Genomic DNA, 15,299 nt, shown 5'->3' with positions numbered 1-15,299 from the left:
AGCCATCCCCATTCTAGGATGTTCATGAGCCACCTAGAGATCAAGATCAGCATGGAGGCTGAACCAAACCATTGCTCTCCCCTCCCCACAAAGCCTGCATATCAAGTCTTAAACGGTGAGCACAGTGGCTTTCACGCAGAGGACCACTAGACCAGCCTATCTTCCCAAGATAAGGTCCAGGATGACCACACAGTTGCTTTGGGAGTTGGACACTGATGCTACTGCAGTGTGGGGAGCCATGGTTGCAGATAACTCTGAGCCTTATAGAATGGCTCGGTTTATGCTTAACCTAAGGCATTGTCTCTGCCTGCACCTGGAGGGTGCTTGCAAGCTGCTAAGGAATGTGGTGGGAGCGGCCAGTTCCCAGACACAGAAGACTGATGGCAATTCAGGGTAATTGATAAGATAATTACTTTTGGGAGTTTCAGTGATTTTGTATCCTCTATGAAAAAGTTAAAATTGACATTTGTTAAGGTAATGCATGCTTTCTTTGTTAAGTTGCACGTACTCAAACTGCATATATTGGTGAAGAAAAATAAACTCGGGGCTTCAGCATCACTGAAGACTGGCCGCATCAGCATTTGTATGAGTGTCTTTTATCCATTCCCACTCCCCCATTTAGATACTGATCGACTTGTGGCGGCTGGCCCGTCACACTGCAGCCTCAGTGATATCTGCAAGCCATGGTGGACTTCATTAGCTGCACTTTTGTCAGCGCTAAGCTGTGGCCTCTGATATTTGGCTTACTGGCTGCTCACCCACATCGCTGTGGAAACTCCGAGCTCTGCGGGCCCATTACATGTCTTATTTCACTGTTAGACCATAATGGGAATTTTGGACACTAGTCCAAAGACAATAGGATTCAAGACAATAGTTCTAGACTCCCCACCTTAGTCTGATTTGCTTTAGTTTGACACTTGGCCCATGACCTTGACTTTAATTCTTGACCCATGGGTGTCACAATATTGTTGTTCTCGGTTCCTCTCCCTGATTTATGGACCTTGATGCTTCTGTTTCTGGCTTGATAACTCCCTCTGACTTCTAAGCTTATCCGATTTTTGGAGAATTTCTGGTCTCTATTCATGGCCTGGACTATGGGTCTGAAACCCAGTCCTGACATTCACCTGAGTTTGAACTGAGCCAGTATATCCTAGCTGTGTGTTTAGTGATTAGACAAGGAAATGGGAATGGATATACAGCATGATGAAAACCTGTTCAGCCTGACTTCTTGGAAATGGATATTTCAATCTACATGTTCTAAAGTCACCAACAATTGCATTAACACTAATCCACTCCTTTTCACTACCCTTGATGTAAATTTCACTGAATTGCATACTGACGTATCCATTTCTTATCCCCCGTCCACAAGCGAGTCCCCAACAATTCCAGTCCAAGATGACCACGCCGCCTCATTTTCAGTCACTCTATGCTATCTTCTTCTGTGACTTGTGTTCTCACGTTCTTTCCCTGCCTCCTCAGTGAGACTATGAGGTGATTTTTTAAACCACTTCGTTGATGTATGATTGACATACAAAAAGCTGCACATTTTTAACATAAAACAACTTGATGAGTATCAAATAAGTATACACCTGTGAAACCAACGTGACAACCAAGGCTGTAAACGTGTCTATCATCTCCAAATTTTTATTCTAATGTTTTTATGGTAAGAACACGGAAGATTTACCTTCTTAACGAATTTTAACTATACAATCTTAACTGTTGCTACCTGTAGGCCCTATGCTGTACAGGCCGCCAGGACTTAGTCATCTTGCATAATTGAAACTTTGAACCCTGTGAACAATACCTCTCCCTGTCCTCCTCTACTCAGCCCCTAGCAACCACTGTGTACTCTCTGATTTTGCTTATCACAGATTTGTGAATTTACCAATCTATGATTCATAAATCATAGTTTTATGAATTTGACCGTTACAGAGTTATCATAAAAGTGGGATCAGGAAGTATTTGTCCTTCTGTGTCCGGCTTATTTAACTTAGCATGAGGTCTTCCAGTCCATCCATGTTGTTACTGGCAGAATTGCCTTCCCTTTTTAAACCTGAATAATCGTTATACATATATATATATATATATATATATATATATATATATACACATAAATACGTAACGTGATATATATATATATATATCACATTTTCTTTTTTATCCAGCTTTACTGAAGTATTGCATAATTGAGAAATATGATTGTAATACATTTTAAATGTACAATGTGATGATCTGATACATACATTGTGAAAGAATTCCTATAATCAAATTAATTAACACAAACATTGCCTCACATCGTCACTGGTTTTGTTTTTGTGAGAATACTTAAGATCTACTCTCAGCAAATTTTTCAATTATACAACACATTATTAATTATAGTCACCATGTTATATATTAGAGCCTTAGAACTTATTCATTTTATAACTAAAGGTGTGTCCCCTTTAACCAATCTCTCCCCTTTTACCTCACCCCCAGGCCCTGGTAACAACCGTTCTACTCTCTATGGTTCAGCTATTTTCTTTTTTTTTAGATTACACATATAACTGATACCATTTAGTATTTGTTCTTCTCTCCCTGGCTTCTTTCACTTAGCCTGATGCCCTCCAGTTTTATTCATGTGGTCACAAATGGCAGAATTTCCTTTTCTATGTCTGTATATTATATATAACATATACAAATTTATATATATATATATATATATATATATATATATATATATGCAGCCCACATTTTCTTTATCTGTTCGTCTGTCAGAGGACATTTAGGTTGTTCCCATATCTTGCCTATTTGGAATAATGCTGCAATGATCATGGGAGTGCAGATATCTCTTCAGGATATTTGCACATATATACAGATGTCGGATTGTTGGATAATATAGGAGTCCTATTTTTTAAAAATTTTTAAAGGAACTTCCATACTGGTTTCCATATGGCTGTGCCAATTACATTCCCACAAACAGTTTACAAAGTTCCCTTTCTCCATCTCCTCACCAATATTTGCTATTTCTTATATATTCTTTTTTATTGGGGAAGGGGAACAGGACTTTATTGGGGAACAGTGTGTACTTCCAGGACTTTTTTCCAAGTCAAGTTGTTGTCCTTTCAGTTTTAGTTGTGGAGGGCACAGCTCAGCTCCAGGTCCAGTTGCCGTTGCTAGTTGCAGGGGGCACAGCCCACCATCCCTTATGGGAGTCGAAACCGGCAACCTTGTGGTTGAGAGGATGCACTCCAACCAACTGAGCCATCTGGGAGCTCAGCGGCAGCTCAGCTTAAGGTGCTGTGTTCAATTTTAGTTGCAGGGGGCGCTGCCCACCATCCCTTGCGGGACTCGAGGCATTGAACTGGCAGCCCTGTGGTTGAGAGCCCACTGGCCCATGTGGGAATCGAACCGGCAGCCTTCGGAGTTAGGAGCAAGGAGCTCTAACCACCTGAGCCACCGGGCCAGCCCTTCTTATCTTTATTTAAAAATATTTTTCCAATTTTATCAAGTAATACTTGAGAAATTGTATATATTTAAAGTGTAAGATGTAATGATTTGGTATAATATGTATTGTAAATGATTATCAAGATTAAGATAATTAACACATCTATCACCTCACATAGTTAACTCTTTTTTGTGTGTGAAAACACTTAAGATCTAACCTCAGCAAATTTCAAAGTACATACTACTGTATTTATAACCATAGTCACCACGCTGTACATTAGATCCTCAAAACATATGCATCTTTTCTTTTAGTACTAACAGGTAAAAGACCTAGCTTTAAATTTATGAGGCAACTTCTTTAGTCCAACAAAAAGCCACACACTCTAAAGGAAAAGACTGACAGAAAAATGCTCAGCTTCATTAATAATTGAATAAGTACAAATAAACCAGCACACACCCATATGATAACCAACAATTTAAATGTATGGAGGTGGAGAGGGGGAGAATAATAAGAATGAAAGAATATAGAAAGGCAGCATCAGGTTAGTATAAGCATCAATTGTTAGAACCACTTTGGAAGTGATTTTATTATTTACAATCAAATTGAAAGTTCACATAACCTTCAATACAGTAATCAAATAAAGGACACTTGAAAACAGTAGAAGGTTTTGTAATGAGTTTACATGAATGGCTTTAAAGAAACAGGATTCAATTACATACTGTCTACAAAAGATTCATTTTAGATCTAAGGACATACATAGACTGAAAGTGAAAGATGGAAAGAGACATTTCATGCAAATGGTAACCAAAAGAGAGCAAGGGTGGCTGTACTAGTATCAGGCAAAATATACTTTATACAGAATATAACAGTTTTCAACTGTTATAAGAGACAAAGAAGGACATTATATAATGATAAAAGGGTCAATTCACCAAGGAGAAATAACAAGTCTTAACAAACTCAAGAATATTGAAATCATATAAAGTACATTTTCTGATCAAAATGGAATGAAACTAGAAATCAATAGCAGAAGGAAAACTGAAAAATGCACAAATCTGTGGAAATAGATTTTAACTCTTGTTTAACTCTTAAACAACCAATGGAGGGTGGGGAGGAAGGTAGCTGGTTAGTTCAGTTGGTTAGAGCGTGATGCTACTAACACCAAGGTTGCCAGTTCAATCCTGCATGGGCCACTGTGAGCTGCGCCCTCCTTAAAAACAAAACAAAACAACAACAACAAAAAAAAACACTAGGTCAAAGAAATTACAAGATAAATTAGAAAATACCTTGAGACAAATGAAAATGAGAAACATAACACCAACACTGAGATGCAGTGCTGAGAGCATTTTAAAAGATCCTAAATCAGCAATCTAACTTTACATCTCAAGTGACTAGAAAAAGAACAAACTAAACCCAATCTTAGAAGATGAAGATTAGAGCAAAGATAAACAAAATAAAAAATAGGAAATAAAATTAAAAGATCAATAAAACTGATAGTTGATTTTTTGAAAGGATCAATAAAATTGAGAAATCCTTGGCTAGATTAATGAAGGAAAAAAGAAGATTCAAATAAAAATCAGAAATGAGAACATTACAACTAATGCTATAGAGATAAAAATTATTATAATACTATGAACAATTGTATACCAACAAATTGGATAACCTAGAAGAAATGGATACGTTTCTAGAATAACACAACCTTCCAAGACTGAATCATGAAGGAAAAGAAAATCTGAGCACCAATAACAAATAAGGAAATTATTGACTCAATCAAAAACCTCCCAATAAAGAAAAGCCCAGGACCAGATAGCTTTGCTGAAGAATTCCAGTGAACATTTTAAGAAGAATCAAAGCCAATTCTTCTCAAGCTCTTCCAAAAAATTGAAGAGAACACTTCCAAACTCATTTTATGAGGCCAGCATTACCATGATGCTAAAGCCAGACAAAAATACTATAAGAAAGCTGCAGAACAATATCCTTGATGAATATTGATGCAAAAATCCTTAACAAAATACTAGCACACCAAATTCAACAGTGTACTAAAAGGTTTATACACCACGACAAAGTGGGATTTATACCTGGAATGCAAGGATGTCTCGACATACCCAAAAAAAAAAAAAAAAAAAATCGATGTAATACACCACATTAACAGAAAGAATAAAAACCATATTTTCATTTCTATTGATGCTGACAAAGCATTTGACAAATTTCAGCACTCACTTATGATAAAAACATTCAACAAACTAGGAGAAGAAGGAAACTTCCTGCACATAAACAACCCACAGTTAACTGAAAGTTTTTTCTCTAAGATCAGGAACAAGGCAAGAACGTCTGCTTTCACCAGTTCTATTCAACATAGTACTGGAAGTTCTAGCCAGAGCAATTAGGTAAGAAAAAGAAATAAAAGGCATCCAAATCAGAAAGGAAGAAGTAAAATTATCTCTGTTCACAGATGAATGATATAATGTCATATGTAGGAAAACCTAAAGATTACACACACACACACACACACACCTGTTAGAACTAATTAACAAATTCAACAAAGTTGCAGGATACAAAATCAACACACAAAAATCAATTGCATTTCAATGCACTAACAATGAACAATCCAAAAAGAAAATTAAGAAAACAATTCCATTTACAATAGCATCAAAAAAATAAGATTGTTATGAATAAACCTAACCAACTTGTTATGAATAAACCTAACCAAGGAGGTTAAAGACCTATGTACTTAAAATTACCAAACATTGCTGAATGAAATTAAAGAAGACACAAATAAATAGAATGATATCCATATTCATGGATTGAAAGACTAAATACTGTTAGGACGTCCCTACTACCCAAGTGATCTACAGATTCAATGCAAACCCTATAAAAATCCCAATGGTACTGTTTTTGCATAAATAGAAAAATTCATATGAAAATTCATTTGGAATCTCATAGGACCCTGAATAGACAAAACAATCTTGAAAAAGAAAAACAAATTGGAGATCTCACACTTCCTGATTTCAAAACTTATTACAAAGCTACAGTGATGAAAACTGCAGTGCTGGCATAAAGACAAACATGTATACCAATGGAATAGAATAGAGAGCCCAGAAATAAACCCTCACATATATGTCAAGTCTTTTTGACAAGGGTGCCAAGACCACTCAATGGAGAAAGGATAGTCTTTTCCACAAATGGTGCTGGTAAAACAGGAACGATATTGGACCTTACGCGTACACAAAAAATAACTCAAAGTGGATTAAAGAGCTAAATGTAAGAACTAAAACTATAAAATTGCTGGAAGAAAACAGGGCAAAATCTTCATGATATGAGATTTGGCAATTATTTCTTGGATATGACATCAAAAGCACAGGCGACAAAACAAAAAAATAAGTTGGACTACATCAAAATTTTAAACTACATCCAAAGACACAATCAACAGCTTGAAAAGGGAATGGGAGAAAATATCTCCATAGCATATCTGATAAGGGGTCAATATCCAGGATATAAACAGAACCCCTACAATTCAACAACACTAAAACAACCAACTTGATTTTCTTTTCATTTCTTTTTCTTTTTTTTCTGGGGAAGCCCTATACACCAAGAAATACAGCAGAATGGAAATCAAAATACCATTGTATTTACAGCTGAGCAAGTAGTGGAAAGCCCTCATGTTTAATCAAACCTGACCTATATCATGGGACCTGGAGGCAAGTTCAAGATCATCTAAAAAGAGAGAACTTGAGTGAACAAGAAATTGAGAAGAGATCCTAGAAAAAGAAAAAAAGAAAAATAGAGGAAGGTAGTTGGATTTACCAATCAACTTGATTTTTAAAATTGGCAAAGAACTTGAATAAATATTTCTCCAAAGAAGGTATACAAATGGCTATTAAGCACATGAAAAGATGTTTAGTATTACTAATTATTAGGAAAACACAAATCCACCATGAGATACCACCTCATACTCATTATGAAGGCTATTATTAAAAAGTAGGAAAAAACCGTGTTGGCAAGAATGTGAAAAAATTGGCATTCATGTGCAGTGTTGGTGGGACTCCAACCATAGGGTGTTTTCATAGGGTGTAACCACTATGAAAAATAGTATGGCAGTTTCTCAAAAATTAAAAATAGAATTACCATAAGACCTGCAATTCCACTTTGGGGCATATGCCCAAAAGAAGTGAAAGCAGGGACTTGAACAGAAACTTGTATGCCCATGTTCATAGCAGCATTATTCACAGTAGCCAATTGATGGAAGCAACCCAAATGTCCATCAGTGGATGAATGGACAAACAAAATGTGGTAATACATACAATGGAATATTATTCAGCCTAAAAAAGAAAGAAAATTCTGACACATACTACAACACAGATAAACCTTGAGGATATTATGCTAAGTGAAATAAACCAGTTACAAAAAACAAATATTGTATAATTCCACTTATGTAGAGTAGTCAAATTCATAGAGACGAAGTAGAATGGTGGTTGACAGGAGCTGAGAGGATAGGAGAATGAGGAGTTAGTGTTTAATGGGTACAAACTTTCAGTTTTGCAAGATGAAAAGAGTTCTGTGGATGGATGGTGATGATGGTAGCACAACAACATGAATGTACCTAGTGCCACTGACCTGTACACTTAAAAATGGTTAGGATGGAAATTTTTCTGTTATGTGTGTTTTACCACAATAAAATAATCCAAGAAAATATTCCAGAAATAGAAGACCTGAATATAGACACTGAATGAATTCACAGTGTACTGGAGAAAACTGATTCAAAATGATTAACTCCAAGATATATCCTAGTAAAACTATTTGACTAAAGATAAAATTTCCTCAGGGTCTTCAGGAAAGGAAAAAAAAAAAAAAGAATAACTTACAAGCCAGTGAATTAGAATATCAGATTTATCAAAAACACATAAATTAAGGCAACATCAATGCAGAATTTAAGAAGTTTAAGGAAAGAATATATGAACTAAAGATACTATGAGTCAAGCTGTGGGAATCAGCCTCCTTCCTTATCTGAGACCCTGGCAGGTACAGTGCAGAGAATCCCATGTCTGGCCTGAAGGTTAGATATGACCTCCATCCTCTGCCTCTTTCCATTCATGACCTTGGGTCTTCCATCTTCTGCTACTTCCTAAGGTAAAAGGTAAATAATAACTTCCCTATTCCCTTATATGGAAATTATGACCCTTGGAGCAAATAATTTATGGGAGAGCCCTCTGTCTCCAAGGGGTGACATCACATGTTCATGGTCACAAGAAATGGAAAAGGTTTGTCCTAGAAAGGTGAATTTTGCAAAACTGGGGCTTCTTTGCCTAATTGCCTCCTGACTTTTTCTGATGATTGTGGGGTTGGGCTCAGCAAAAATGAGATTAACATTTGCTGAGGGTTAATTAGTCTCGTTTGTGCAAGGATCACTCCATACTGTCCTCATTTCCTAATCTTCATTGAGGAAACATTTAGGGGAACAGGAAGGAATTTACCATTATTTGTGTTCACAGTACATGCCTTGCCCACATAGTAGCTAATCTAATCTTCAAATGCCAGCACATTGAAATATTTGAGTCTTATTACAGGTTGTAAGCTATTCACACTAGGCAACCCCCTCACTGCCGACTGAGAGGCTCTGAATCTGTCTCGTCGCTTGCAAAATGAAGAGGAGCTCTTAACAAAGTGGATTTAGAAATTCCAGGATAATTTTTTCTCTGTAAACGGTTCTTATTCTTTGTCAATTGCTTTGGGATTACTTCAGACCTGGTTAGGGAAGCCACAGTCTTCTTCCACAATACTGAGCTGAAATGAGGAGAGAGACAGCGGGGTCACGTCTCTTCCATATCCCAGTCTTGGAAAGTTCCAAATTATTTCTGAATTTCACGGAATAGCAAATCACTTGTGAACTAGGGGAAAAAAAACCCAGGGCCACTTCAACAATCTTTCAGTATAGCGCTTTTTTTTTTTTTTTAAGATTTTATTGGGGAAGGGGAACAGGACTCTACTGGGGAACAGTGTGTACTGTGTGTACTTCCAGGACTTTTTTCCAAGTCAAGTTGCTGTCCTTTCAATCTTAGTTGTGGAGGGTGCCATTCAGCTTCAAGTTGTTGTCCTTTCAGTCTTAGTTGTGGAGGGCGCAGCTCAGCTCCAGGTCCAGTTGCCGTTGCTAGTTGCAGGGGGCGCAGTCCACCATCCCTTGCGGGAGTCGAGGAATTGAACTGGCAACCTTGTGGTTGAGAGCCCACTGGCCAATGTGGGAATCGAACCAGCAGCCTTAAGAGTTAGGAGCATGGAGTTCTAACCGCCTGAGCCACCGGGCCGGCCGAGTACAGCGCTTTTCATTTGCGGAAGGTTTTTGTTTTGTTTTCTTTTACTTTTTAATCCTGTTAATTTAAAAACATACACAAAAGTAACAGAGAAAAGTATAATGAACCTGATGATTCTATCACTCAACTCTAATATATAGCAATACATGGCTAATCTTATTTCATCCGCCTACCCAGTCCACTCATCTCAACACCCCCCTCTTTATTCTGAAGTGAATTCCAGACATATTGTTTCACCCAAAAATACTTTCCTATACAGTAAGTTCTCACTTAAAATTGTCAATAGGTTTTGTGACTTTCAGTGAAACTATGTTTAAGGAAGCCAATTTTAACATAGACTAATTGATATAAACAAGAATTAAGTTCCTACAGAATCTCATCAACATTATAACCAAACTACGTTGAATGAAATATTATTCGAGGAGCTGATGTATATCTCTAAAATATAAGAACTCTTTTTTCTTTTTTAACTTTTTTATGCATTTTAAGTGTGTTTTTCCAGGACCCATCAGCTTCAAGTCAAGTAGTTGTTTCAATCTAGTTGTGGAGGGCGCAACTCACAGCGGCCCATGTAGGAATCAAACAGGCAACCTTATTGTTAAGAGCACCACAGTCTAACCAACTGAGCTAACCGGCCGCCCCAGTACTCTTTCTTTTAACCAATTCCATATTAGTGGAGATTTATTTAGGTTGGTTCTACTTTTTCTCCCCCACCCCCAGTTTTATTGAAATATAATTGATTTAAAAATCCCTTTAAATGTAAACAAAAGTTCATTTTTAAATTCCTGAGCCCCTCAGCAAATCCTACTGCCCAATTCCACTCTACGGAAGCCACAGACAATTACATCAGTGACACGAGTTCTCCCCAGCCTATAAACCTGCTCTATTAAGAAATGAAAGCTGTGGGGACAGAGTCCCAGAGAGCAGTTTCCAGGCTCTCTGCCTCACGTGTAAAGGTGCTGACTCGGGTAGTAGATGGTCATCAACTGTGACTAGTTGTCCATCAGCTGTGACTAGTTAGCCATTGGCAACTGATATAACTACTGTGGCTGAACTAGCAAGCGTGGCTTGCAGTTAACAAGGGGTTCATTGGTTGGCAGAGAAGCGGAAGGAGGATTGTGTATTGTGTGGCTCCTGCTTCCTGTGTCTCCAACCCAGCCGCCATCGAGAATATAGTGGTATGACTCCCCTATCTGTGGCTCTGTTGGTGTTCCTTTTTGGCCTCAACACATCCTGTGTTCTTGTGTGGGAAGCAGGACTAGAGTCCCTGCATGATAAAAGCTCAAACCCCTACAAAACTCTAGTACATCAGATAGGCTGCATCTTACCAGAGAAACTCACCATTGGAAGCCATGTTGACTCTCTAGTCTGGGGTCATTCTGAGTGATAAAGTCATTACCTCTGGAATAGCATTAACATACTCTGGTGCCGACCCCAGACACACCTCCCTCACCCCCACACACAACTGTTGATCACTTTACCTAATCCACCTTTTCAAAACCTAGCTTTCATTCATTGAGCACCAAATGAATCTAAGTTTCTTATTTAATCCCAATAACACCCTTATAAAGTAGGTACTATTTTATCCCCATGTAACTCGAGGACACTGGAGCACAGTGGTTTAGACCACAGGGTGAGCCTCTGACCTCATGCTTGTCACTATCACCTTATATTGTAGACGACAGGCAACCGTGAGGACAGCTTTGTTAGGGCCAGAGATGATCCACATTACTTGATACATCATGACGAAGGAATACTGAGATTGGAAGTAGGAGAGACCAGAAACTAATACTGACTAAGGATTATGGACATTAGATCATTTGCAAATTTACCTTATCCTTAAAACAGTCCTTTGAGATAACCCACATTTACCTTAACCCAAAACAGTCCTTTGAGATAATCCATTTTACAGATAAGCAAACTGTAGCCCTGTGGGGACAGAGCCAGGAGTGCAGTTTCCAGGCTCTCGCCCTCACGTGGAAAGTTGCTCACTCGGGTATTAAATAGCCATCAACTGTGATTCAATGGCCATCAGCTGTGGCTAGTTGGCATCAGCTGAAACCAGTGAGCCATTGGCCACTAATATAACTGCCCTGGCTACACTAGCAGAAAATGGGGGCTAGCAAGAAGATGGTGGCTGAGCTAGCAAGAGCAGGTTGCAGTTAGCACGGTGGATTGCAGTTAACAAGTGAGGTTGGTTGGCAGAGAGAAGTGGTCGGCAGGTTGCGGATCCTGTGGTTCCTGCTTCCTGTGTCTGCAACCCAGCCGCCATCGAGAATATAGCGGTCTGACTCCCCTATCTATGGCTCCATGGGTGTTCCTTTTTGGCCTCACCGTATTCTGTGTTCTTAGGTGGGGAGCGGGACCAGAGACCTCACATGACACCCTGTATGACAAGTCCTTTGGAGTTTTTTTCACAACTAAAGGACTTTTCATCTTCCCATTTGTGGGAGAAGGGTTTTTTATGCTCCACATATGGAAAATACAACACATGCTTGACAGCTATTTCAGATGAATTCATCTGAATTCAGAGGGATCCACATATCCCCTTTCTATTTAAACAAATTGCTACAAATTTATGTGACAGGCCCAAAGAAAAGATCATTCATATATTACCTTACTTAAATCTTGTAGTGGCCCTATGTGGATATATATTACTTACACTCATTATACGTATGTAGACACCGAAACACAGAGAACTGAGGTTAAACTCTAAGAGGAAAAAGCCTAGAGGAACACAAAGCAGGTGAAAGTAAGGTTTTTGACTGGGGAAGTTAATGGCTGAGGTGAAGATGACAGGAGAGCCCATTATTCTGATTTGATTCCAGCATAGATTATGCCTCACCACTGAAAATGAAGGAAAACAAATGAGGAACAGACTTGATGGGCAGATGAAATCATAGGAGGTCATGTTAATGAATGTGGACTGTAGAGGGTCCTATGCTATCAGCTTGGGGTCAGAGGCCTTGATAGCTTAACAAGTCTTTTGGGTAGTACCAGGTGCTTTGAGGTAGTCGAGGGGAATATTTGCAGAGCTGGAAGTGTTGGAGGAGTTTGGAAATGAAAAGAGCAGAGTAAACCAAAATAAGGTTGAACCTGAACTAATTTCCCTAGCTTTTTATTCCCCCACAGTAATCCAAAATTCAGATATGCTTTTTTGGTTTTATTTTTTTCTCAGTACATTTAATTCACACTAGGTGGCGACCTTCTCAGTTCCTTCTCTTTCAGGCTGCTTTCAAAAACCATTTTTACCAGACCTTCACTTCCTTGCTTTACATTCTTTTCTCAACTCCAGTCAGTCTTGCCTCTGTTCCCACTCCATTGTCTAGACGTCACTGGCAAAGGTCCACAAATCAGCCCTTAAATTGCCCAGTCTTACGGTTAATCTTTCTCCCTAAGTCACCAAACTTTTATTTTTTTCTTGAAAACTCTTACTTTAGATTCTTTATATTAAGCTTGGCTTCAAGGGATATAGACTAAGCCCTTTATGCTTTTTAAAAATACTTCATAACAATAAGAGCCCAGTATATACCAGATGTGTACTGAGCCCTGTGATACAGCTGTGAACAGTAAAATTCAGCCTCTGCTCTCAGAAAACCAACATGACATGAACTTTAAGAAGTTCTTAACTCCCGACAATCATCGGCAAGAAAAAGTTAGAACTTACTAGAATGCCTAACAGGGAGTTTCATGACCTGGCTACCACTTCCCTTTTAGCTTCACCTTTGAGACTCTGTGCCCTCCTGCAAACTCTTAGCTCCAATTAGGCTGTCATTTCCAGGTACTGAGATACTCTCTGCCATCCTGGGCTATACGTCTGCTTCAGGTGCTATAAAGAAGAGTTCCAGGTGACTTTAGAAGAAAATCATTTAGTCAAAAGCAAGCTGATCAACACAGCAATTTAATTAAAACAATCTGGTTAAAAAGAAAAAGGTGGGCCAGCCTGGTGGCTCAGGTAGTTGGAGCACCTGCTCCTAATGACAAGATGGGCAGTTCAATTCCCACATGGGCCAGTGAGCTACACCCTCTACAGCTAAAATTGTGAACAGCAGCTCTCCCTGGAGCTGGGTTGGCATGAGCTGCCGTGAGCAGCCAGAGGTTGGCGTGAGCAGCCAGAGGTTGGCGTGAGCCAGACAGAGGTTGGCGTGAGCCAGCCAGAGGTTGGCGTGAGCAGCCAGAGGTTGGCGTGGGCTGCTGCGGGCTGCTGTGGACTACCGTGTGCCACCATGAGCGGCTGGCAGCTGGCGAGAGCTGCTGTGAGCTGCCCTGAGCAGCCAACTGACAACCGGTGACCCAACCCCTGGGGAGGGTGGTAGGGAGCAAGGCTCATATAATACCAGCATGGGCCAGGGAGCTGTGTCCTACACAGCTAGACTGAGAAACAACGGCTTGAACCAGAGTGGGGGGAGGCAGAAGAAGGGGGGAAAGAAAAAAAAGGCAGCAATAACAACAGGTGAATTTAAGAATTTGATGTTCTGTAGTTTTGTTTTGCTTTAAGTGTTTTTCTCTGAGTCCCCCCCACCCCACCAAGAATTTTGGAATATGTCCCCCACATTTTGGACTCTATGAATTTCTTTATTCATTGTCTCCATTGTGATGTTAAAAGTTAAACTTAAATGCCCCCCATATATGGTTAGTCCTCAGTTTGTCTACTTCAAAAATGTAACATTTTCCTTCTATACAGATGTTTGAAACAGAATATTTCTTTCATTTATTCATTTATTCAATAAATATTCAATTATAGCACCCTACCGTGTGCTATAATTGCTCTATGCAAATTTGGGTCGTCTTTTCCTTGTTTTTTATTTTTACAAAGATGTTGCATTTTCCTCTACGTGATACTCTTTTCTTTTTCTCTCCCAATGTATACGTTCAGTGGAAAACTACTAGGCATTTTCACTTCCTTCCATCCCTTCCTGTAGGGACCTGGCCCACAGGCAAATGAGCTGGCCGGCAGTCACAAAATGCTCTTTGCTTGCTGGACCTATATCACCTTGGTTCTTCTCTGCCTGCATGCGGGTCACTACCCCTCCGGCTGGCCACCACCAGAGATTCTCCCTGGTCTGTAAGTCTCAATAAACCTATGTCTCGCACTCAGCCACCTGGTACGTTCTTTGGGCTTGTGGCTTCTCAGGCACAAATCCTGGAACAACTCAGACTCAGTCCGAACACTTACCCTATGCTGAAATATTGGTTATTCATGAGAAGTCCATCTCTTTTGAATTGTATGCAATGTGCAGCAGTATTCTATAAGAAAGAGTAAAACTATTCATGCAAGCATTAGAATGTCTGGGAGGCACAAGCTTGCTCCCATGTCCTAAGGCACAAGCTTAGTGGAGGTAAACCAAGACCAGGCTGAAGCGCCCTATGGGAGCCCCCACACTAGCACTGGAAGTCAACACCTGGATTTGTGGGAGTAAAATGAGGGTTTACTTTTTCACAGCTATCTCTAATCCTAACTAATACAATATACATACTACCTGAGAAATCGGCTAAAACACCTTTAAATATTCTAAAAGTCAACAAAACAGGAAATGACATGTTAAAAGAATCACAAAATATAAACAGTAAAG

The sequence above is a fragment of the Rhinolophus sinicus genome, linkage group LG07 (genome assembly GCF_036562045.2).
Source record: "Rhinolophus sinicus isolate RSC01 linkage group LG07, ASM3656204v1, whole genome shotgun sequence".
In the NCBI taxonomy this organism is placed as follows: Eukaryota; Metazoa; Chordata; class Mammalia; order Chiroptera; family Rhinolophidae; genus Rhinolophus; species Rhinolophus sinicus.
This window is presented reverse-complemented; position numbering follows the sequence as displayed.